Consider the following 23,059-nt stretch of genomic DNA (forward strand, 5'->3'; position numbering starts at 1 on the left):
AAACGCCATATTTGTTTGCAATAGGAGAGCAGACACTGTATGTGGGACCTTAAGAGTTAATGGATGAAATAACACAATTGTGGAACTGCTCTCCACTGCCATCGAGGCTGCCACAACTGCTCTGACACAATGCGGTAATGCACACGTCACGCTGTCCAATTTAGTCGAAAAATAAGCTATTGGTCTTAGCTTATCACCGTATTGTTGTGTAAGTACGGAGGTCATGTCATAGCTTTTACAATCTACCATTTGAATGAATGGTTTATCATAATTTGGAAGGGCCAGCGCCATACTGGACACCAAATGTTTAATGTCACAGAAGGCCTTTTCTGCCTCTGTATTCCATTGAACAGGTGATGTCATTTTAAGGTTGTCTTCATACATTAATTTTGACAATGGTGCAACAATTTCTGCATAGTTTGGAATCCATGCGCTACAATAATTTGTCAGACCTAAAAATGACCATCTGTTTCTTCGTCTGTGGTGTAGGGGCTTTTAAGACTATAGCTTTCCTGTCTTCTAATATAGTCTTTCCTCCTACACTTAAATTATGGAATTATGAATCCAGCTCAAAGGACAATTTATTTAACAACAGGTGGGAAGCCCTTCCCATGGGAAGGGGGACCCACGTTACCCTTTCGGGCTGTGCCCGGCCGGGCCCCATGGGTGCAGGCCCGACCACCAGACGCTCGCCTTCGAGCCCCACCACCAGGCCTGGCTCCAGTGGGGGTCCCCGGTGACCCGCGTCCGGGCAAGGGAAAACGAAGTCCTCAATATCCAGGCTTGACAACTCTGACCATGTTCCGGGTTTGATTTGCTGGGCAACAGTCCTGTTATGAATTTAAAAAATAAATACATAAAATGAAAAAAAAACAGGAAAGTTGACTGCCAACCGACACAATTTGGGCAAGTCTGAGGAACGAGACTGTCCATGAACAAACAATATGAAAGACTTTGGGCACGTCTGAAAAACGAGACTGTCCATGAAGAATGGTGACAGAGCTTGGCCAAGCCCGAGGAATGAGACTGCCAGCAAAAGTTTTTAGTAGGAACCTTAACACGTATTGGTAATCTTGGTGTATGAAGCCTTGTCCCTTTGTTTGGTATAAGGAATCCATGAAAAAAAAATTTTTTTTGTTGTTGCTTCATGACCTACAGGGAAATGAGTCAAAGGTTTTCCACCATCACACAACAGCTCACCCTTTGTTAGTATAAAGTCCTTATATTTCTATGGGTGTAATATCTTGGCTATAGTACAAGTTCACTTACACACAGTCGAAAGTGCCCAGGTTTCCACAGAGGGAAAATCAGGGCAGCCTTCTTTTCGGAATTGTTCTTAAGAAAACATTATTTAAGATTAATTTTTCTGAAGACCTTCTGCTTGTGCATGATATTTTCCCTTTAAAAATTATTATTTGAAATTGTCAAATTTCATATTTCCTTTGAGCTGTGTGATACAGTGTGTTATATTTTTTGTTTGATGAGTCCACAAATTATATGTTAATACTGTTGGTTAAGACTATTGGATGAGAGAGGAGAAGGTCACATGAGCAAGGTGGAAGCCACGTTGGTGGAATATGGAGATCCACAAAGTAAACGTCCTTGCCCTAAGGAATATCACCTATTACAGGCTGTTCCTTGATCCAATTTGTCACACAACTGCTGTATATTATCAGTACACAAACCTGATGCTGAACATTCTCCTCGCTGAGCCTCAAGCAAGCATTCCCCACCTGTTTAAATTTGTGTTTATTTGTATTTCTTTTTCATGAGTGTTATCCATTTAAACAAAAATTGTTCTAAACTATTAAATCCATGTTCTGTTTTCACCTGAGGGTTATTAGGTTCTCTCGGGTGAGGCAGGTGTGCTGAACCTTCATGATGATTTCATTGTTTGGCCTCTTCTCATCCAGCACATAGTTAACCTACACATAAGAGTATACAAAGACGATCAAGGATTTCCACACAAAAAGCATAGAAATTAATTTGAGAAGGTTTTATTTTTAAGCTTAGGGTATTGTTTAGAAAAAAGTATTTTCTAGACTTTACACCGATTTGATCGGGCTGATCGGTATCGGCCCGGTTTTTTAAACTCACTGATCGGTGATCGGTCCCAAAAATCCTGACCGTGTAAAGCCTAGTATTTACAACTGCTCTTTGAGTGATACACAAAATGATGTTTTAAGTTGTGCGATTAGTTATTTGAAGAATATTTTCACTGTACAAAAGAAGACAGAACAATATCTGAACAACAAAAAAAAGAATAGTAAGGCAACATACTAAGTGATCTTGAAGAGGATGACACCCTACTGTTGCCCATGTGGTGCGACAGAGCAAAAGGTTGGAGGTCCGAGTCAAGGACACCCTACTGCTCCCCACAGTAGTTAGCCATTTCAGCATTTTGAATGCTAATGGCCAGAAATGTGTACATTGTTGTTGTTTTTTTTTAATCAGTATTTTACTTCTAGAATGAAGAAGTAAATCAAAGGTTATATACCCAGAGTCAAACCAGAGGATGCAATGCTGGAGTGTGAAAAGAAGCCAGTGGCTGCTATCACAGTGGAGGGCGACGAGAGGCTGGAGGCTGCAAAAACAAATGGACCTTATTGTAAAAAAAGAGAACCTATTACATTGTTTTTTTAAACGAAATACAGTATATTTATATTTAAATACAACCCCAATTCCAATGAAGTTGGGACGTTGTGTTAATCATAAATAAAAACAGAATACAATGATTTGCAAATCATGTTCAACCTATATTTAATTGAATACACTACAAAGACAAGATATTTAATGTTCAAACTGATAAACTTGATTGTTTTTAGCAAATAATCATTAACGTAGAATTTTATGGCTGCAACACATTCCAAAGAAGCTGGGACAGGGTCCTGTTTGCCACTGTGTTACAACACCTTTTCTTTTAACAACATTCAATAAATGTTTGGAAACTGAGGACACTAATTGTTGAAGCTTTGCCCGGTGGAATTCTTTCCCATTCTTGCTTGATGTACAGCTTCAGCTGTTCAACAGTCCGGGGTCTCCATTGTCGTAGTTTACGCTTCATAATGCGCCACACATTTTCAATGGGAGACAATGGCATCGTCTTGCTGAAATAAGCAGGGGTGTCCATGAAAAAGACGTTGCTCGGATGGCAGCATATGTTTCTCCAAAACCTGTATGTACCTTTCAGCATTCATGGTGCCTTCACCAATGTGTAAGTTACCCATGCCATTGGCACTAACACAGCCCCATACCATCACAGATGCTGGCTTTAGAACTTTGCATCCATAACAGTCCGGATGGTTCTTTTCCTCTTTGGTCCAGAGGACACGACATCCACAATTTCCCAAAAAATTTTGAAATGTGGACTCGTCGGACCACAGAACACTTTCCCACTTTTCATCAGTCCATCTTAGATGAGCTCGGGCTCGGAGAAGCGTTTCTGGATGTTGTTGATAAATGGCTTTTCCTTTGCATAGTAGAGTTTGAAGTTGCACTTACGGATGTAGCAACGAACTGTATTTACTGACATTGGTTTTCTGAAGTGTTCCTGAGCCCATGTGGTGATATCCTTTGCACATTGATGTCGGTTTTTGATGCAGTGCTGCCTGAGGGATCGAAGGTCACGGGCATTCAATGTTGGTTTTCGGCCTTGCCGCTTACATGCAATGGTTTCTCCAGATTCTCTGAACCTTTTGATGATATTATGGACCGTAGATGATGAAATCCCTAAATTCCTTGCAATTATATGTTGAAGAACATTGTCCTTAAACTGTTCAACTATTTTCTCACGCACTTGTTCACAAAGAGGTGAACCTCGCCCCATCTTTGCTTTTGAATGACTGAACAATTCAGGGAAGCTCCTTTTATACACAATCATAGCACCCACCTGTTCCCAATTAGCCTGTTCACCTGTGGGATGTTCCAAACAGGTGTTTGATGAGCATTCCTCAACTTTCTCAGTCTTTTTTGCCACCTGTCCCAGCTTTGTTGGAACGTGTTGCAGCCATAAAATTCCAAGTTAATGATTATTTGCTAAAAACAATAAAGTTTACAAGTTTGAACATTAAATATATTGTCTTTGTAGTCTATTCAATTAAATAAAGGTTGAACATGATTTGCAAATCATTGTATTCTGTTTGTATTTATGTTTAGCACAACATCCCAACTTCATTGGAATTGGGGTTGCATATGTTTATAAAACACATACCTACAATGGCTTTTCTGTTTGAGTCAAGGGCGACATTTCCTTTGAACATTTTCTTAAACTCGTCCAGACGAGTCTGGTTAAGTCTCTCATTGTGGTGGTGTAATATCTTGCTCATAAGGAATATGTGGATTGATGGGGAAAGACAGTTCATGAAATAATTGTAATCGTATAATAATTGTCAATTCAGACTTGTGTGCATTCATAAATAATAGCAAAAAGTAATAATTTGACTGTTTTGATTGAAGGAACTTCGTTAAGGTTAATGGATTGAACAATTACACTTACAGGAACAGCTCAATAAATTCAAATATGTTTGAAAATTCCATTTATTTCAGTACTCATACATTACAGAGATTCATTAAACATTTGGAAAAATACTTTCCAGAGGGCAATTTATACCTAATTTCTACATTAAAAATAATGTTGTTTCTTGATTGTTTGTCACGTAATATTCTAGTTTCTAGGGATGGTGAATGTTTAGTTTGCTGTAAGCTATTTAAGTAAACTATTTCACTCTGACTTTGTGTAGTGCTTCCCTATAATATGAATTTCAAGTTTTGAAGAACTACCTAAATACATAAAGCTTTTGACATTTATTTAATTTATTGATGTACATGCAAAAATGAAAAAAATATGTTTTATTTACAAATTCTTAACATTCGTCTCACCAGCAAGTAAGGTAATCACAGCCAAAACTGTGGCTATTGTTACACTACAAGGGAAAAGTGAAAGCCTAATGTTATGGAGTAGGCTTCGTGGTTGCGCTTCTCCTCACTAGAGTCGCGGACGTGCTGGAGCCCATCCCAGCTATCATCGGGCAGGAGGCGGGGTACACCCTGAACTGGTTGCCAGCCAATCGCAGGGCACATACAAACAAACAACCATTTGCGCCTACGGGCAATTTAGAGTCTCCAATTAATGCATGTTTTTGGGATGTGGGAGGAAACCGGAGTGCCCGGAGAAAACCCACGCAGGCACGGGGAGAACATGCAAACTCCACACAGGCGGGGCCGGGGATTGAACCCCTGTCCTCAAAACTGTGAGGCTGACGCTCTAACCAGTCGTCCACCGTGCCGCCCGTTTGGGAACTGAGGAAACTAATTGTTGAAGCTTTGTAGGTGTAATTCTTTCCTATTCTTGCTTGATGTACAGCTTCAGCTGTTCAACAGTCCAGGGTCTCCGTTGTCGTATTTTACGCTTCAAAATGCGCATTTTCAATAGGGAGACAGGTCTGGACTGCAGGCAGGCCAGTCTAGTACCCGCACTCTTTTACTATGAAGCCATGCTGTTGTAAGACGTGCAGAATTTGGTTTGGCATTGTCTTGCTGAAATAAGCAGGGGCGTCCATGAAATTGACGTTGCTTGGCTTCAGCAGTTCCGTTTCCGCTCCCAGCCGACTGCTCCCCTCACGGCGGCGGGCAGCGGCCAAGCTAAAAGAACAAATCATTACATAAACTGATTCAGTTCATTCCGTTCACTAAAGAGATTCCGTTCTTCTGAACGAAACGTTCACGAACGAAACAACACTATCAAACGCTGGCCATGACCGACTGAGATAGCCTGCTGCTAACGTCCTCTTCTCTGTTTTTTTTGGGTCTCACTTTTTCTACAACACCGGCATCATTGTTCTTTCGGGTTTTTTGCCGTCCACACAAAAGGAATGAACTGAAGACTTTGCCCCTACTAGCTTATCATCGCCGAAGTCACGCATCTGAAACCGAACGTGTCGTATCTAATCTGTGTGGAGCGTTGTTTCGTTCGCGAACGTTTCGTTCAGAACAATGAATCTCTTTAGTGAACGAAATGAACTGAATCAGTTTATGTAATGATTCGTTCTTTTAGCTTGGCCGCTGCCCGCCGCCGTGAGGGGAGCAGTCGGCTAAGAGCGGAAACGGTTAGGGTTTAGGGTTAGGGTTAGGGTTAGGGTTAGGGTTAGCGTTGAGGTTGAAGTTCACTCAACGTTCACCGAAGGACTATGCGTTGTTGTTGTCATTTATTGTAAACTAGGAAAGGCGGGGAGATTTTTTTTAAAATAAAAATAACCTTCGGCTAAATTATCACCTACCTATCTCTCTCTCTCTGAGCAAGCTCTTGAACACCCGGCTTCGGTTGTGAGTCGTGAACATGCGTGCAGCGAGCTCAGCTACCGAACATCCTTCCGTGTCCCCATACGTCCAGTTAGGCTCTCGTCAGCCGGCGTGACTTTTCTGCATTTCACCGCAGTGGACAGCGTCGCTGACACCAGCACCCGCCAGCCGGACTTCCTGCTCACTGACCTGACTGTTATTGTCATCTGATTCGTGGAAAGCGTCTTTGAGTGTCTTGAGAAGCGCTATAAGAGTTTCATTTATTATTATTATTATTAAATAAAATGCTTTAATAATCACATTCGAGACAGGGAATGATATGTATGTGTACCTATATACATTTATTATTAATTTACATTTATTTTAAATATGTGTGCTTGTTTTCATGTGCTTGACTGACTCAAAAATTAGCCGTTAGTTGAAGCTGCTCGTGGAAGCTAGGTTAAAATCACTCATGAGTACGTTCACTGCATAGTACGTCGTTCCTGAACGAATCACTCTTCAGTTCTTCAGTTCCTCAGAACACTAGTTCACTGAATGAATCATTTTTTTAGTTCCTCAGTACACCGTTTACTGAACGAATCACTCAGTTCACATAAGTCCCTCCCCCGCCTGCACGCCGCTGCCTGACGCTGGCTGCTCATTGGTAGTTCGCTGAAATTCAGAATGAAAGTTTTTGGCGCAGCTGAGCTCAATAAAATAAAATTGTGAATCACTTCCCTGTTTATATACTTATGTATAGTATTTATATATACAATTATATAAAATTAATATAATATGATGTATTGCGTTTTCTCCGGGCACTACGGTTTCCTCCCACATCCCCAAAAAACATGCACGGTAGGTTCATTGACAACTCTAAATTGCTCGTAGGTGTGACTGTGTGTGCGAATGGTTGTTTGTTTGTATGTATATATATCAAATCAACAAATAAAGTGTTTGTGACTATGTCTGATTGTTAAATCAGTTTTATTGCACTGAAAGGAAAACAAAAAGAAAACAACAATCAACAAACAAGTTTGGACATAGAAGTATAATTGCAATTCAGCATTACAATGACAATAGTACCATAGAATATTAATTGCAGTAGACAGAGAGGATAATATGTTTGTGTAGATTATGTCCATATATATGTCATTTTAAATTTCCTATTCATCTTTTCAAACAAATGAGTATGTTCACTGCGTACTACGCCGTTCCTTGCGAAAAACAAATCACTCATCGTACTAGTACATTGCTCCTTAGCGGATGGCGAATGAACGAATCACTCTTCAGTTCCTCAATACACCAGTACACCAGTTCACTGAACGAATCACTCAGTTCACTTAAGTCCCTCCCCCGCCTGCACGGCGCTGCCTGACGCTGGCTGCTCATTGGTCATTCGCCAAAGTGATGACAACGCTGGCGAATCGCAAATCACATGGCAGTACGGTTAATGAAGTCACGCCCCCGCCTGCAGGCTGGCTGCTCATTGGTCATTCGCCAAAGATTCAGAAATGAGTGACAGAACGCTTTCAACAGTTCCATTTCCGTTCCCAGCCAACTTGCTTGCCTGGCGGCGGAAGGTGGTGGCCAACCGAATAGAACGAATCATTTCATAAACTGATTCGGTTCAGTTCCTTCACTAACAAGATTCGTTCTTCTGAACGAAACGTTCGCGAGCGAAACAACACTAAACTGGTGTACTGAAGAACTGAAGAGTGATTCATTGAGTGAAGTGGTGTACTGAGGAACTGAAGAACTGAAGAGTGATTCATTGAGTGACCTGGTGTACTGAGGAACTGAAGAACTGAAGAGTGATTCGTTCGTTGAACATATCGTTCGCGATCCGTTAGACAAGCGTGATTCGTTCATTAAACTTCTTCATCTGTGATCCGCTAAGGAGCGATGTACTCACGATGAGTGATTCGTTTGCACAAGGAACGACGTACAGTACTCATGAGTGATTTTAACCGTAAGTCCTGACTTCCTCGAGGGGATAGCTTTCACTAGCAGCCGTTTCTTCAAGCTAAGCGCTAATTTTGAGTTTGTCAACCACATGAAAACAAGCACACATATTTAATACAACCCCAATTCCAATGAAGTTGGGATGTTGTGTTAAACATAAATAAAAACAGAATACAATGATTTGAAAATCATGTTCAACCTATATTTAATTGAATACACTACAAAGACAAGATATTTAATGTTTACAAAGACAAGATATTTCATGTTCAAACTGATAAACTTTATTGTTTTAGCAAATAATCATTTACTAATTTTATGGCTCCAACACAATTGCTCAGTCATTCACAAGCAAAGATGGGGTGAGGTTCATCTCTTTGTGAACAAGTGCTTGAGAATGGTCGTACAGTTTAAGGACAATGTTCCTCAACGTACAATTGAAAGGAATTTAGGGATTTCATCATCTACGGTCCATAATGTCACCAGAAGGTTCAGAGAATCTGGAGAAATCACTGCATCTAAGCGGCAAGGCCGAAAACCAACATTGAATGCCCGTGACCTTCGATCCCTCTGGCGGCACTGCATCAAAAACTGACATCAATGTGTAAAGGATATCACCAGATGGGCTCAGGAACACTTCAGAAAACCAATGTCAGTAAATACAGTTCGGCGCTACATCTGTAAGTGCAACTTCAAACTCTAGTATGCAAAGCAAAAGCCATTTATCAACAACACCCAGAAACGCCGCCGGCTTCTCTGGGCCCCAACTCATCTAAGATGGACTGATGCAAAGTGAAAAAGTGTTCTGTGGTCCGACGAGTCCACATTTCAAATTGTTTTGGGAAATTGTGGATGTCGTACCAAGGAGGAAAAGAACCATCCGGACTCTTATGGACGCAAAGTTCAAAAGCCATCATCTGTGATGGTACGGGGCTGTGTCAATGCCATGGGTAACTTACACATCTGTGAAGGCACCATTACTGCTGAAAGGTACATACAGGTTTTGGAGAAACATATTCTGCCATCCAAGCAACGTCAATTTCATGGACGCCCCTGCTTATTTCAGCAAGACAATGCCAAACCAAATTCTGCATGTCTTACAACAGCATGGCTTCGTAGTAAAAGAGTGCGGGTACTAGACTGGCCTGCCTGCAGTCCAGACCTGTCTCCCTATTGAAAATGCGTGCCGCATTTTGAAGCGTAAAATACGACAACGGAGACCCTGGACTGTTGAACAGCTAAAGCTGTACATCAAGCAAGAATGGGAAAGAATTCCACCTACAAAGCTTCAACAATTAGTGTCCTCAGTTCCCAAACGGGCGGCACGGTGGACCACTGGTTAGAGCGTCAGCCTCACAGTTCTGAGGACCGGGGTTCAATCCCCGGCCCCGCCTGTGTGGAGTTTGCATGTTCTCCCCGTGCCTGCGTGGGTTTTCTCCGGGCACTCCGGTTTCCTCCCGCATCCCAAAAACATGCATTAATTGGAGACTCTAAATTGCCCGTAGGTGCAAATGGTTGTTTGTTTGTATGTGACCTGCGATTGGCTGGCAACCAGTTCAGGGTGTACCCCGCCTCCTGCCCGATGATAGCTGGGATAGGCTCCAGCACGCCCGCGACCCAAGTCAGAAGAAGCGGCTCAGAAAATGGATGGATGGATGAGTTCCCAAACGTTTATTGAATGCTGTTAAAAGAAAAGGTGATGTAACACCTTGGTAAACTTGACCCTGTCCCAGCTTTTTTTGGAACGTGTTGCAGCCATAAAATTCTAAGTTAATGATTATTTGCTAAAAACAATAAAGTTGATCAGTTTGAACATTAAATATCTTGTCTTTGTAGTGTATTCAATTAAATATAGGTTGAACATGATTTGCAAATCATTGCATTCTGTTTTTATTTGTTGAACACAACGTCCCAACGTAATTGGAATTGTGGTTGTAAATGTAAATTAATAATAAATGTATGTACGTACACATACATATCATTCCCTCTGTCTCTAATGCGATTATTAAAGCGTTTTACTTAATAATAATAATAATAATAATAATAATAATAATAATAATAATACATTAAACTTATATAGCGCTTCTCAAGACACTCAAAGACGCTTTCCACTAATCAGATGACAAAACAGTAAGGTGAGTGAGCAGGAAGCCCGTGTGGCGGGTGCTGGTGTCAGCGACGCTGTCCACCGCGGGTGAATGCAGAAAAGTCACGCCGGCCAGCGAGAGCCTCGTAAGGGGACGCGGAAGAATGTTCGCTCGTTTAGCTCGCTGCACGCATGTTCACGAGTCACAACCGAAGCCGGCTGTTCGAGAGCTTGCTGAGAGAGAGATAGGTTCACTTAGCTTAAGTTTTTATTTTTTATTTTTTTTAAATCTCCCCAATTTTCCTAGTTTACAATACGTGACACCAACAACGCATAGTCCTTCGGTGAACGTGTTGAGTGAACGTGAACCTCAGGGATGGATCATTAACTGAATGAGGAAGCACTTGTATGCTTTTGTGAAAAAGAACTGAACGATTCGGGGAACGAAATCTATTGAACGAATCTTTTTACAGAACTGATTCGAATGATTCAATACACTCAAAACGACTGCCGTGCCCATCACTAAATTATGTGGCTCCGCCCACAGATAATATTGGTAGATACGACACACTAATTTTGAGCTTCGTGACGACGGTGACACTGAGCGAGGGAGGTCAAAGTCGGCAGTGCATTCCATGTGTGTGGGCGGCAAGAAAACCAAAAGACCAAGGATGCTGGTACATTGTGCTGCATACGGTTGCGTAAAACATCGTACAATTACGACAAGGGAACTGTTAGTCCCTTTCACATGAATAAATAAATTGTTGCTTTCTTTCCAAATGTTTATTGATAGCATACGCTGTGGTGTTGAAAAAAAAACCCCCATTAACACTCATGAAAATCAGTTGAGGAATAAGCATGTTACGACTTAATTTCAGTGTCTATACATTGCCTTCTATGGGAACGTCGACCTCTTCAACATGGCCGCCATAGAGCACTTCGTTTAGCCGGATTGCCTCATTACACTGGCAAACCTACGCATTTATATCTATGATGCCGCCTTCCTGCGTGGACCCGTGATTGGTCAGGATTTTTGACACTGCTCGTGCAACCATTGCACAGTATTGCATGTCAATCATATTGACATCATCAACATCTTACTGTACCCGCCCCCTCCCCCCCGGGTACGTCTAAAAAAGGCAACATGTCTCCTCAATTTTTACAAATTATATTCATGAAAACATTTTCTGTATTTCGCTATGTTTTATGTCTTGAAAGGAAAAACAAAAAAACAAAATCTGTGAAACTTGTTTTAGTTTTATGTTATTTAAAATTTAATATTGATTGTAAAGGAAGTGAAACATAAAATTGAGTGGCAGATTAAGTTTATAGGCGTTTATTAGTATATATACTTTAGACTTGTGGCACTGTAGTCTTTTAATGCATGTATTAAAAGTAAGTGTCATATATTCGATGGATTCTTTCTGAAAAGAAACAGGAGGCTTACGGATGCGGAAGTGGGCGGCACCTTGTACCGAAGTTCTTGATGCTCTATTGAACACAAGCGGGAGGGCGGAGTCCGTTTTAAAGCGTCTTGTCACGGAGGAACCACTATCGAACCCAGGAATACTTTTTAACCACTTCAAATGTAGTTTTTGTTGTTGTTTGCACTCATACGGACTGCGTCGTGGATTCTTACAGCACATTTAAAACCCATTTATTCGACACAACGAGGAGTTTCCACTCAAATACCGGACAGTGAAACTAACAAACCCACTACCGATTTAAACATCTGAGTGCAGATTAATTCGGCAACGGCCGTTTGGATTCAGGTAGGTAGAGTACTGCTAAACCATTTTCTATACCACTTACACAATTCAGAGTCGCGGGAGAGTGTGTTACTTCTTCTTAGTAGCGCCACAGGTGTTGGTTTACCGGCATGAAGAACAACATGCAGTAGTTTTCCTCAAAGCCACCTGTTTCTCTTCCACATTGAACACGCTCAAGTCACGACGTTCATATGTATCCCTAAATTGCTAACTGGCTAACCTTAGCCTAAACACACAAAACTGAATTAGAAAGTGTTTATATATATATATATAAATTATATAAAATATTTTTCAATTTCCATTCCTTCATTGAAAAATAGGACAATATTTCAAATTGACAGTGCAGGAAATGCACAAATATAAATTCATTGATTCAGTCACTGGGTTGGTCCATAACATCTGTCAGAAAATAGGCAAAAGTGTTGATCATTTTTTTCCAAAGTAAAATCTAATGGTTTCGAATGTCTTATTTTGATTTAAAACAAAGATAATCAGTCTGCTTTATGGAGGACAACATAAATCTGAGAATATTTACTACTGAGAGGTGGGAATTTTGAGGATATTAGGGCTGCACGATATTGGAAAGAAATGACATTGCGGTATAATATGTTGGGAGGTGAAATAATACATGTGGGGAAAAGTAAATTTTATATCCAAACGACTTCAAAGTTCAATTCACCATTCCAAAAATGAACTAGTTCAGTTCACAGTTCAGAATTCAACATTTTGAACTAAATTCACCGGTCCAAAATTGAATAAGTTAATAGTTATTTTTTTCAATATTGCATGTTGCTATTTTGGGCTAGTATGACGATTTGGAATTCAACAACTCAATCTTAGGGCCAGGGGCAAAAATTCTACTTCGAGTCCCTCCACGTCATTGCCACAAATTAGTAAAAAAAAACAAAACTATTTTCTCGGGCACATGTCAGTCATGGGCCTTTAGGATTGTCGTCACTCCCCCAGCCACATTCCCTACTACTTCCTGTGCCCTTGCTTCATACAGTAAACTGCCTTCAGCAAACAGTCCTAGACAGACCATTTGTAGAGCAATAGCATCTTGAAACACCTATTTTGAGTTAAGATGATAAAAATTGCAATTGAAAATACTCTGCAAAGCAACTCCAGTACGGTAACGCTCTAAGAGGGAGTTGAGTAGTGTTGCATAATGACGGAAATGTCCTTCTTTAGCAAGGTGTGTCTCTCGAGCAGGTATGCTGGGAAGTCCTTTGGGACAACAGTCTAGTTTCAGGTTACTGTGTTTTGTGAGTGGTGGCGGTTTGGGCATTTGGGGGAGCTTTCCATTGCTGGTTTTTCTTTTTTTTTCAAGCAAATGCACAGAAACCTGTAGACTTCAATAAACAATATACTATGTATTATTAAGGATTAAAGTACTGGAAACTCACATTCATCCCAGAGGTGTGAAAAACAAAATTTGAGTTACCCCTTTTCTGTTGACCATGTCGACAAAACAGTCTCAAACAGTTTTATGTATTTTAAAAAATATTAACATTGAACAGTTTTAGAGGTTCACTTTCTTCCTCTCTTATACTGTATTCAACTCCCCTATTTTTTTTTTGCTCAGTGATAGAATTGAGCTCGAACTTGTCCTGGCAGAATTTTCTGCCATCTTCAGATTTTGAGAGGTTATGTTTCTTCAAAACCTTAATGCTTTATCTCATAATGGCCTTTCACATTTGCACTTTTAATAACTACTGTCAGTGGAAGTATTAACAAAGATGACTCTGGTTGGCTGTTCAATTAAAATCTTGGGGGGGAGCGCCATTCATTCAAAATGTTCTCTCCATTTAGCAATCATTTTCTGAACTTTCTCCTTTTAACTGCCACACTGAAGTCTTTTTCTCTCTCACCTGCTCCATCTCCCTTCATCTTTCACTGTCTGGTCTGTGCGCAGTCAGTGATTCCTGCCTGAAATGCAAACTTGTTTGGCTGAGTAAGGTTGTGTGGGATGACTTAACTCATTCATTCATCTTCCGTTCCGCTTATCCTCACCAGGGTCGCGGTCGTGCTGGAGCCTATCCCAGCTATCTTCGGGGCGACAGGTGGGGTACACCCTGAACTGGTCGCCAGCCAATCGCAGGTCATGTCTAATTAATTGGTCTGAACATTTTGTCATCCACCAAACTACAACTGTAATGCCTATGCTGGTTGCACCACTTAAAATAGAAGCGCCCGAAATTACTTGGATACCGATCAATTTCAGGCATGAGTCCTCTTATGATAGATATAGCCACCCAAATATTTGATTGGTGAGACTTGTGTCAGTGACAAATTACCAGGTTTTTTTTTTTTTTTTTTTTGTGGGGGGTCGTGGGGCATTTTTGGGAGCCTGAAATGTATTTTAACCATGATAGAAGTGCGTGTAGGAAGTGAAGAATGTTGTGGGCTCCAAAATGTTTTTTAATTCGTTGGAAGAACAAACAGTATTTCCATTGTGTACTTTACCAACCCAGCAATGCAAAGTTTTACTACTTCATATACAGTGGAATCTCGGATTACAAACTACCGTATTTTCACGACCATCAGGTGCACCGTATTAAAAGGCACAGTCTCAGGTACGGGGTCTATTTCTGTATTTAACACATACATAAGGCGCACCGTATTATTGGGCGCAGGCATGGTCAAACATACGCTAGTTTAAAACATACTGTAGCATGCATGCACGCTAAAACAATGTTTTTAAAAAGGCAGTGGGAGCAAAACTGAGTTCGGTTGTACTTTATTGAAGTATTTAACAATGTACTCACGTTTTTTGATCAATCCTCATCCACAAATCCATCAAAGTCCTCATGTTCTGTATCCGAAATGAACAGCTGTGCAAGTTCTCCATCAAACACGGCAGGTTCCCTCTCGTCATTGTCAGAGTCAGTCTCGTTGGTGTGCGGCTCCTCAGAAATGATGCCAGCTTTAACGAAAGCTCGAATAACAATGCAAGGAGACACGTTAGCCCAAGCATCCACAATCCATTCACAAATTGTAGCGTAACTCGCCCGGCGCTGCCTCCTAGTCTTAGTAAAGCTGTGTTCGGCATTTGTCATCCATCGCTCCCACGCCGCTCGCAACTTCACTTTGAATGCCCTGTTTAAACAGTGGTGTCCAGCGGTTGGAGTTAATTAATCCAATGCTCGAGTTGGTCTTCCAACTCGCGCCACCTCGACTTGTTTCCGCGGAAATTCAACTTTGTCTTCTTGACTTGGCGAAGCTCGTTTTCCTGCTTCCTCCACTTGCGAACCATGGATTTGTTGATCTTGAATTCTCTCGCGGCTGCTCGATTCCCATGTTCCTCTGCGTAACTGATAGCTTGCAGTTTAAACTGTGCTTCGTAAGCGTGTCTCTTCGTAGTTGCCGTTTTCGACTGCGGTCAAGCCAGCCTCCACTCATAAAGTAGCAGTCAAGCCAGCCGCCCTTAATTTTGTTCATACTAGTTGACGACTTATTACCCTAATGCCTAGTATAAACAAAATGAGGGGCGGCTGGCTTGATTGCTACTTTATGAGTGGAGGCTGGCTTGACCGCAGTCATTTTCGGGGGTCCTTAGCCAAACCGATGTTGTTTTGCACAATGCACATACCGGCGCGATATATCTACTGGGGGCGTGCCTTTAGCGACCTCCTCCACGCGCACGTTTCCCCCTTTAACGGCCGCATGCTGTCCTCAGCGACGTCCGCTTTTCTTCTGTATAAGTAGTGTGTCGGCAGGAAATGCTCCCAGTCAGTCAAGCGGAGGGCTCATCACACAACTTTTATAGATTTTGGAACTCTGTGCGCACACAAGGCGCGCCGCATTATAAGGCGCCCCGTCCATTTTGGAGAAAATTTAAGACTTTTAAGTGCGCCTTATGGTCGTGAAAATACGGTAAATTCGTGTCTTGACCCTGTTTTTAACAACAAAACTTCTTAAACCAGATCATGTTTCCCATTGAAATGAATTGAAATTCAATTAATCATTTCCAGCCCCCAAATTAAGTTATACTTGGGCTTGGTAAACACAAAAATGTTTCCACTCTTAAAAGATTTTTATTATCTGACCCCAAACATAAAGGTAATAAATTGGGCATTCAACAGTTTTGGTCGTCATGTGTGTGATGTGTTCCAAGAATCTCAACACAGCAGACCACACACATAACGATTCTGTTGTACCGCCGATCTCGAAGCCTCGCGTGATCAGACATGATCTAACAAAATTGAAGAAGAATAAACACGTGCCAATGTTTCCTGACTGTTCCTGAAGGTTGCTGGAGCAGAGAGCCTTGTAAAATGGCAATGTTCTCAAAAAATTACTTGCTTTGGAAAATACTTGCCATCTGAGGAACTCACTTTTCTACATAACACAACATTGGGTAAGACATTTTTGTTTTCATTTAAGGTTGCTTCCGTTTTAGTCAGTCTTGGGTGCTTCTTGATTGGATACATTCTGTATCACGTCACGTTTCTCGGCATCATGACTCAGGAGAAGTCTGAGTCCTCTACACAGATGAAGAGTTTTGGTCAGAAATGTTGAACACGTTCATTATTTAGGATTGTCGGCCCCGACCTTTTTTCGGACCCTAAAATCGGGACAAATCCACTCTTAACACATATCAGACCCAAGGAGAATCTTATAGGATAATCTTATATGACGTAAGATTGTCTGGCGTTTAATGTGCGAGGTCTGGAAGGGGCAGAATCAGCACAAAAACAGTCCGATTGTCTTTTACTTTTTTAAATCACTGTGTAGTTAAAAATAAATATAGTACAATATAAAAATAGGTGAAAACAAACTTATAAAGAAATACTGAACAAACATAAGTCTTGCTTAATTTAACTTTCCCTAAGGAAGGAGAGGGGAGGAGTACGACAGCTCCTCCATTGAAGAAGCGTCTTCTTCCATAATAACTCGAGGAAATTCTGTTTGTCTTTCGTCTGTTTCTTTTCTAATTCATTGGTTGATTTTGGCACAACAAAGAGATCCAGGGAAACTTGTCTTTTTCTGTTCAGAAAATAAATCTGAAAGAAGGAAATCATTTAAATGATTAATTTCCCTGTTGGCCAATTTTGATAATTTTTATTGATTTTTGATTTCCTTGCTCATGCTATCTCCAGCAAGCACTTTGTCATGTTTTGGTCAGTCTAATAAAGTGCAAAAAAACAACAACAACAAAGATACACTGCCTACCTTATGTATTGTGTGACGCAAAGACAATGAAGGTGGCACAATGGGAGAAGAAGCACAGCACAGATCTTTCCGCTCATCCACAAGTGCTTCCTGACACTATTTTTTTAGCAGTTTCCCTTTTATTCAGAGCCATTCTGTTTGTTTAGCCCTTTGTTTACTTGTTTAGAAAAAGATTTGCACGTCAATAATGTACTTAGTTCTGTTTTCATTCATAAAGAATCACTGCGGTTGCTGGTCCCATCTGTGAATGGCTGAATTCACTTAGGTGGAACTTCTGCCGAGCGGACACGTGGACAGCTATTTTGATGTGATTACGCCGACATTAACCATTCATTGTCTGAATTAAAGAGATGCTACAGTTCAATAAATAACATACTATAAATAGTATTTTTTGATGAAAATATTAAGATTTCTGGACTTCTTTTACCACTTCAATCACAAACGCCATTAGTAGTACGAGGCAAAACTTATTCGCTGATTGAATTAATTCTCAAATTCCAGTGATAAAATTAATCCAGAATCAAAATTTTCGCATTTGAATGGAAACCAAACAAAATAGAAATCAGATATTTTATTCTGACAGGGGCTGCAATGAAGCGGTCTTTCGGCAAAAATCCTTTGTTTACTTCCGCATTTGTACTTACTGCGCATGCGCAGTTGTATGGCAGACAAAACAAGAATCTCTGCGGAGCGAACCGTCCGATGAAGAGGTGCTGCACGAATGTTCATGGCAGGCTGCGACCGCAGCAGATTAATTGGATAAAGTTAAGCAAGATTCATTCAACACATCATGGCAGATGATTGACGAGATCAACTTCTAACTAGCAGCTAAGATAACTCGCTGGCTTAGTAGAAGCCAACAGATCTTCCCAGCCACGCAGCCAGCATGGATTTACTAATTTTACTGAGCTGAGGCCAATATAAAACATACCACAGTGAAGCGGCGAAGGATGATGGTTAAAGTAAGCCATTTTTAATTAAAAAGAAGCATTTTGGCAACAGCTTTTTCTGGAGGAGAAATACACTCTGTCTTTTACGCTCATTGTGACTAAATCTGCGATGCCAAAAAACTGCAGCCAAGACTTAAACTGGGGACCTATAGATTGTTTTCAAATAATCAAATTACATTATTAATTTGTTGGACAATAACATGACTTTATCTCGGAATAGTATGATGAGTAAGGATTTGTTTTCTGGTTCGTTATTCATTCGTCAATGCTAATAGCGAATTGGGATTGAGACGGCAAGTCCAACCTCTAGTTATTAGATTTGTGATTCAATGATTGAGGAGGGAATGGCAGGACTTCCATGTGCAATCGGAACAGTTTTCCGCCTGCGCCGCGGTGCAAAGCAGACAACTAATTTTCAGCATGCATCAAAGCGTTATGCAGTCAATGATCGTCACGCAGCACGAGTATAAGCACAACATAGATACTTCCGTTCGTCCATACCAAGACCCTTTGCAAACCGAAAATAATATGTAACTAGAGGTAATTTTTCGAATTTTTTTTTGGCCGTAAACAGGGTCGTTTGTAACAGATCGAGGTTCCACTGTATCTTCGAAGACCATGTGTATCCGTAAAGGTTTAAAAAAAAAAAAATGGAAAATTTCTACAGTTCATCCACATGGTACCAGTGTTTTGGGATCCCCAATAGAATCATTTTTGTAAGGCGGACCCAGAGGGAATACATTTGAAAACGCTGCCCTTTCATTTCCATGTGTACAACACATAGTATCCATCTTTCCTGAGACAATGATGTGGTAGTCCCAGTTTTCTTGTGACCGTGCGCTTCTTCTTCTTCTTTTCCTTTCGACTTGTCCCGTTAGGGGTCGCCACAGCGTGTCATCCTTTTCCATGTAAGCCTATCTCCTGCATCCTCCTCTCAAACACCAACTGCCATCATGTCTTCCCTCACGACATCCATCAACCTTCTCTTTGGTCTTCCTCTAGCTCTCTTGCCTGGCAGCTCCATCCTCATCATCCTTCTACCAATATACTCATTATTTCTCCTCTGGACGTGTCCAAACCATCGAAGTCTGCTCTCTCTAACTTTGTCTCCAAAACATCAAACCTCGGCTGTCCCTCTGATGAGCTCATTTCTAGTTTTATCCAACCTGGTCACTGCGAGAGCGAACCTCAAAATCTTCATTTCGGCCACCTCCAGCTCCGCTTCCTGTTGTCTCTTCAGTGCCACTGTCTCTAATCCGTACATCATGGCTGGCCTCACCACTGTTTTATAAACTTTGCCCTTCATCCTAGCAGAGACTCTTCTGTCACATAACACACCTGACACCTTCCTCCACCCGTTCCAACCTGCTTGGACCCGTTTCTTCACTTCCTGACCACACTCCCCATTGCTCTGGGCGGTTGACCCCAAGTATTTAAAGTCCTCCACCCTTGCTATCTCTTCTCCCTGTAGCCTCACTCTTCCCCCACCACCCCTCTCATTCATGAACATATATTCTGTCTTACTTTGGCTAATCTTCATTCCTCTTCTTTCCAGTGCATGCCTCCATCTTTCTAACTGTTCCTCCAGCTGCTCCCTGCTTTCACTGCAGATCACAATGTCATCTGCAAACATCATGGTCCACGGGGATTCCAGTCTAACCTCATCTGTCAGCCTATCCATCACCACTGCCAAGAGGAAGGGGCTCAGGGCTGATCCCTGATGCAGTCCCACCTCCACCTTAAATTCGTCTGTCACACCTACAGCACACCTCACCGCTGTTCTGCTGCCCTCGTACATGTCTTGTATTATTCTAACATACTTCTTTGCCACGCCAGACTTCCGCATGCAGTACCACAGTTCCTCTCTGGGTACTCTGTCATAGGCTTTCTCTAGATCTACAAAGACACAATGTAGCTCCTTCTGACCTTCTATGTACTTTTCCATCAACATCCTCAAGGTAAATAATCCATCTGTGGTACTCTTTCTAGGCATGAAACCATACTGTTGCTCGCAAATACTCACTTCTGTCCTGCGTCTAGCCTCCACTACTCTTTTCCATAACTTCATTGTGTGGCTCATCAACTTTATTCCTCTATAGTTCCCACAGCTCTCCACATCACCTTTGTTCTTAAAAATGGGCACAAAACTCCACAGCCACCTCTCCTAGATGCTTCCATACCTCCACAGGAATGTCATCAGTACCAACTGCCTTTCCATTTTTCATCCTCTTTAATGCCTTTCTAACTTCCCCCTTACTAATCATTGCCACTTCCTGTTCCACCACACTTGCCTCTTCTACTCTCCCTTCTCTCTCATTTTCCTCATTCATCAACTCCTCGAAGTATTCTTTCCATCTAGCTAGCACACTGCTGGCACCTGTCAACATATTTCCATCTCTATCCTTAATCACCCTAACCTGTTGCACATCCTTCCCATCTCTATCCCTCTGTCTGGCCAGCCTGGAGAGATCCTTTTCTCCTTCTTTAGTGTCAAACCTGCCATACATGTCATCATATGCCTCTTGTTTGGCCTTTGCCACCTCTACCTTTGCCCTGTGTCACATCTCAATGTATTCCTTTCGCCTCTCCTCGGTCCTCTCAGTGTCCCACTTCTTCTTCGCTAACCTTTTTCTTTGTATGATTTCCTCTACTGTGTGGTTCCACCACCAAGTCTCCTTCTCTCCTTTCCTGCCAGAAGATACACCAAGTACAAAGTAAATCAAGCTCATGCGCATATTCAGCTCAACCAATCAGAGGACTATGTAGTTGAACCGATCACAGTATGGGAAAAATACCAACTTGGCTCAGCCTGCGCAAATATCTAAAACCTGATTGTTTCACCATTTCAATAGTGTGTGTGTGCGTGTGTGTGTTTTACCTGTTTGACGCCTGCACTCGGGATTCTGAAGGCCATGGGCAGATTACATTTACATTGCAACACATAGAAGCTGAAATCTGATTGGAGCAAAAAAAACAAAAACAAACATTCGACTTAATATAGTACTGCACATGACTGGAAGCTGTAGCAGCTCAGGCACGCACAATGAAATTAGGACTAAAGACTGTTGGAAATGAATTAATATATTGTATATATATTTGATGGTTTGGGCATGTCCAGAGGAGAGATAGTGAGTATATTGGTAGGAGGATGATGAGGATGGAGCTACCAGGTAACACAGCTAGAGGAAGACCAAAGAGAAGGTTGGTGTTCGAAAGGAGGATGTGGGTGATAGGCTTACATGGAAAAGGATGAGGCGCTGTAGCAAAACCAAGGTGTTTTTTTAAAATGAAATTGACACTTTTATACTAAATCTATGTTAGAGAGTCACTCTATGGAGTGAATATGGGAACTTTAAATTGATTATGATTCAGTTACTGGTTTGCTCCGTAACATGTAAAAAAACAAAACAAAAAAACAAAACAAAAAAAAAACAGGTCAAAATGTTGTTTGTTTTAAAAAGTAAAAGCAGATGGTTGCAAATTTTGAAGAAAAACAAAGATAATCAGTCTGCTTTCATGGAGGACTAAAGAAATCAGAGAGTATTTACTGTTGAGAGGCTAAAATAAATTTAAGTTAAACAATGGCTCTAAACGATGAATCAATTGTCAAAATAGTTGTTTAATTTGATAACCAATTAGTTGTCTATTTTTCAATTAATTGTTGCGTGTCTACACTTTTAACAGAGGTCTGGCTGGAACCGTGTAACTACAGTAACAAAGAACAGCAAATTAGCAGGGAAATTAATAAATGTCTACAGAGAAAATAATATATAGTAACAGGTACAGTATGCAGTAAATGTACAGGACACATCCGAAAACTGGAAATTTATCAGTACGTTACCGTTTCTTTTGAGTACTGCACAATAAATGCTCTCAAAATTACACAATATTTTTGGTTTTGTTTTTGTTGTCATTTTTAAAAACAATGTAGCTTTTCTAAGGAATGTACAACTCATTTAGAAATACCTCCATTATCATTTCTACACTTAAATTCATATCGCGCGAGACCATGAAGGGATTACATTTATGCCATGGTATGAATTTTATGGCAGATCGCCCAGCCCTAATTATCTTTTAAAATCCATTTAGTTTTTTTAGAGAACTATACAACTAATAAATACTTTCATTATAATTTTTACCCTTAAGTTTATATCGAGATATATATTGTTACTGTGAAGGAAATTAATTTATACCGTGATATGAATTTTAGGCCATATCACCCTGTCCTACTTGTAGTAATAATAATAGTAATAATATCAATGATGATGTTACAATTCATTTTGGGATTAAACCTGCTCTCGGTGCTCTCCTTAAAATATTTTCCCTATTAAATGATCGATTACTTACGAGTGTATTTTGATGACGTCAAGGATCTGTCCGTTAACGCTGCACTCACACTGACAGACATTCAGTATGTATCAGATTTTTATCCACATTTGGAAGAGGCCTGATTCTAATCTCAGGATATCTGATTCCATGCATTTTGTTCTCTCTTTACGGGTCGATGATGCTCCTCCAAATTGTGTCATGGTATATCCCCTTTTTCACAGGCAGGTCAATATATTTACTATTGTTGAGAATTCAAAAAGAATAAAAGCAACAATGAACAGGAGGGCCTGTACACCCCCTTTCTCATGGCGGATCCAGGATTATCATCAAACTTTGACACCATACCACTTCCACATGAGGCAAAAGTTTTTTTTGGTTAGGCAAAAAAAAAACTTGGCTATTTAGCTTTGCCCAATTGTCTAGAATACCTGTTTCTGATTTGGGGTCTTTTGGGCAAACTTGCCCAAAATGGCTGCTTCTAAACAAAAATGGCCGACCTAATCCTGTTT

General features: G+C 40.9%; 1 protein-coding gene and 1 long non-coding RNA gene across 23 annotated transcripts in view; one reads left to right on the top strand and one right to left on the bottom strand.

Annotated features, from left to right (window-relative positions):
• Nucleotides 1-602: 602 nt before the first annotated feature.
• Nucleotides 603-6,547, bottom strand: LOC133469316 (uncharacterized). The gene is made up of 5 exons (XR_009785671.1): nt 6,276-6,547; nt 2,498-2,584; nt 1,831-1,925; nt 1,686-1,733; nt 603-830 (listed from the first exon to the last, which is right to left on the bottom strand). It is a non-coding gene; the product is annotated as an uncharacterized LOC133469316 (long non-coding RNA).
• Nucleotides 6,548-11,801: 5,254 nt separating this feature from the next.
• The window catches only part of llgl2 (LLGL scribble cell polarity complex component 2), a 137,209-nt gene continuing 125,951 nt past the window's right edge, over nt 11,802-23,059 (top strand). For 7 of the 22 annotated variants that reach the window (XR_009785640.1, XR_009785639.1, XR_009785641.1 and 4 more), the window contains exon 1: nt 11,803-12,099. The gene's annotated coding sequence lies outside the window, so the exon portion shown is untranslated. Of the gene's footprint in view, nt 12,100-23,059 lie in introns of all 22 variants that reach the window. The other 15 variants (XR_009785646.1, XR_009785648.1, XR_009785647.1 and 12 more) reach the window with 6 other exon arrangements.

Source organism: Phyllopteryx taeniolatus, chromosome 19 (assembly GCF_024500385.1).
Source record: "Phyllopteryx taeniolatus isolate TA_2022b chromosome 19, UOR_Ptae_1.2, whole genome shotgun sequence".
Taxonomy (NCBI): Eukaryota; Metazoa; Chordata; class Actinopteri; order Syngnathiformes; family Syngnathidae; genus Phyllopteryx; species Phyllopteryx taeniolatus.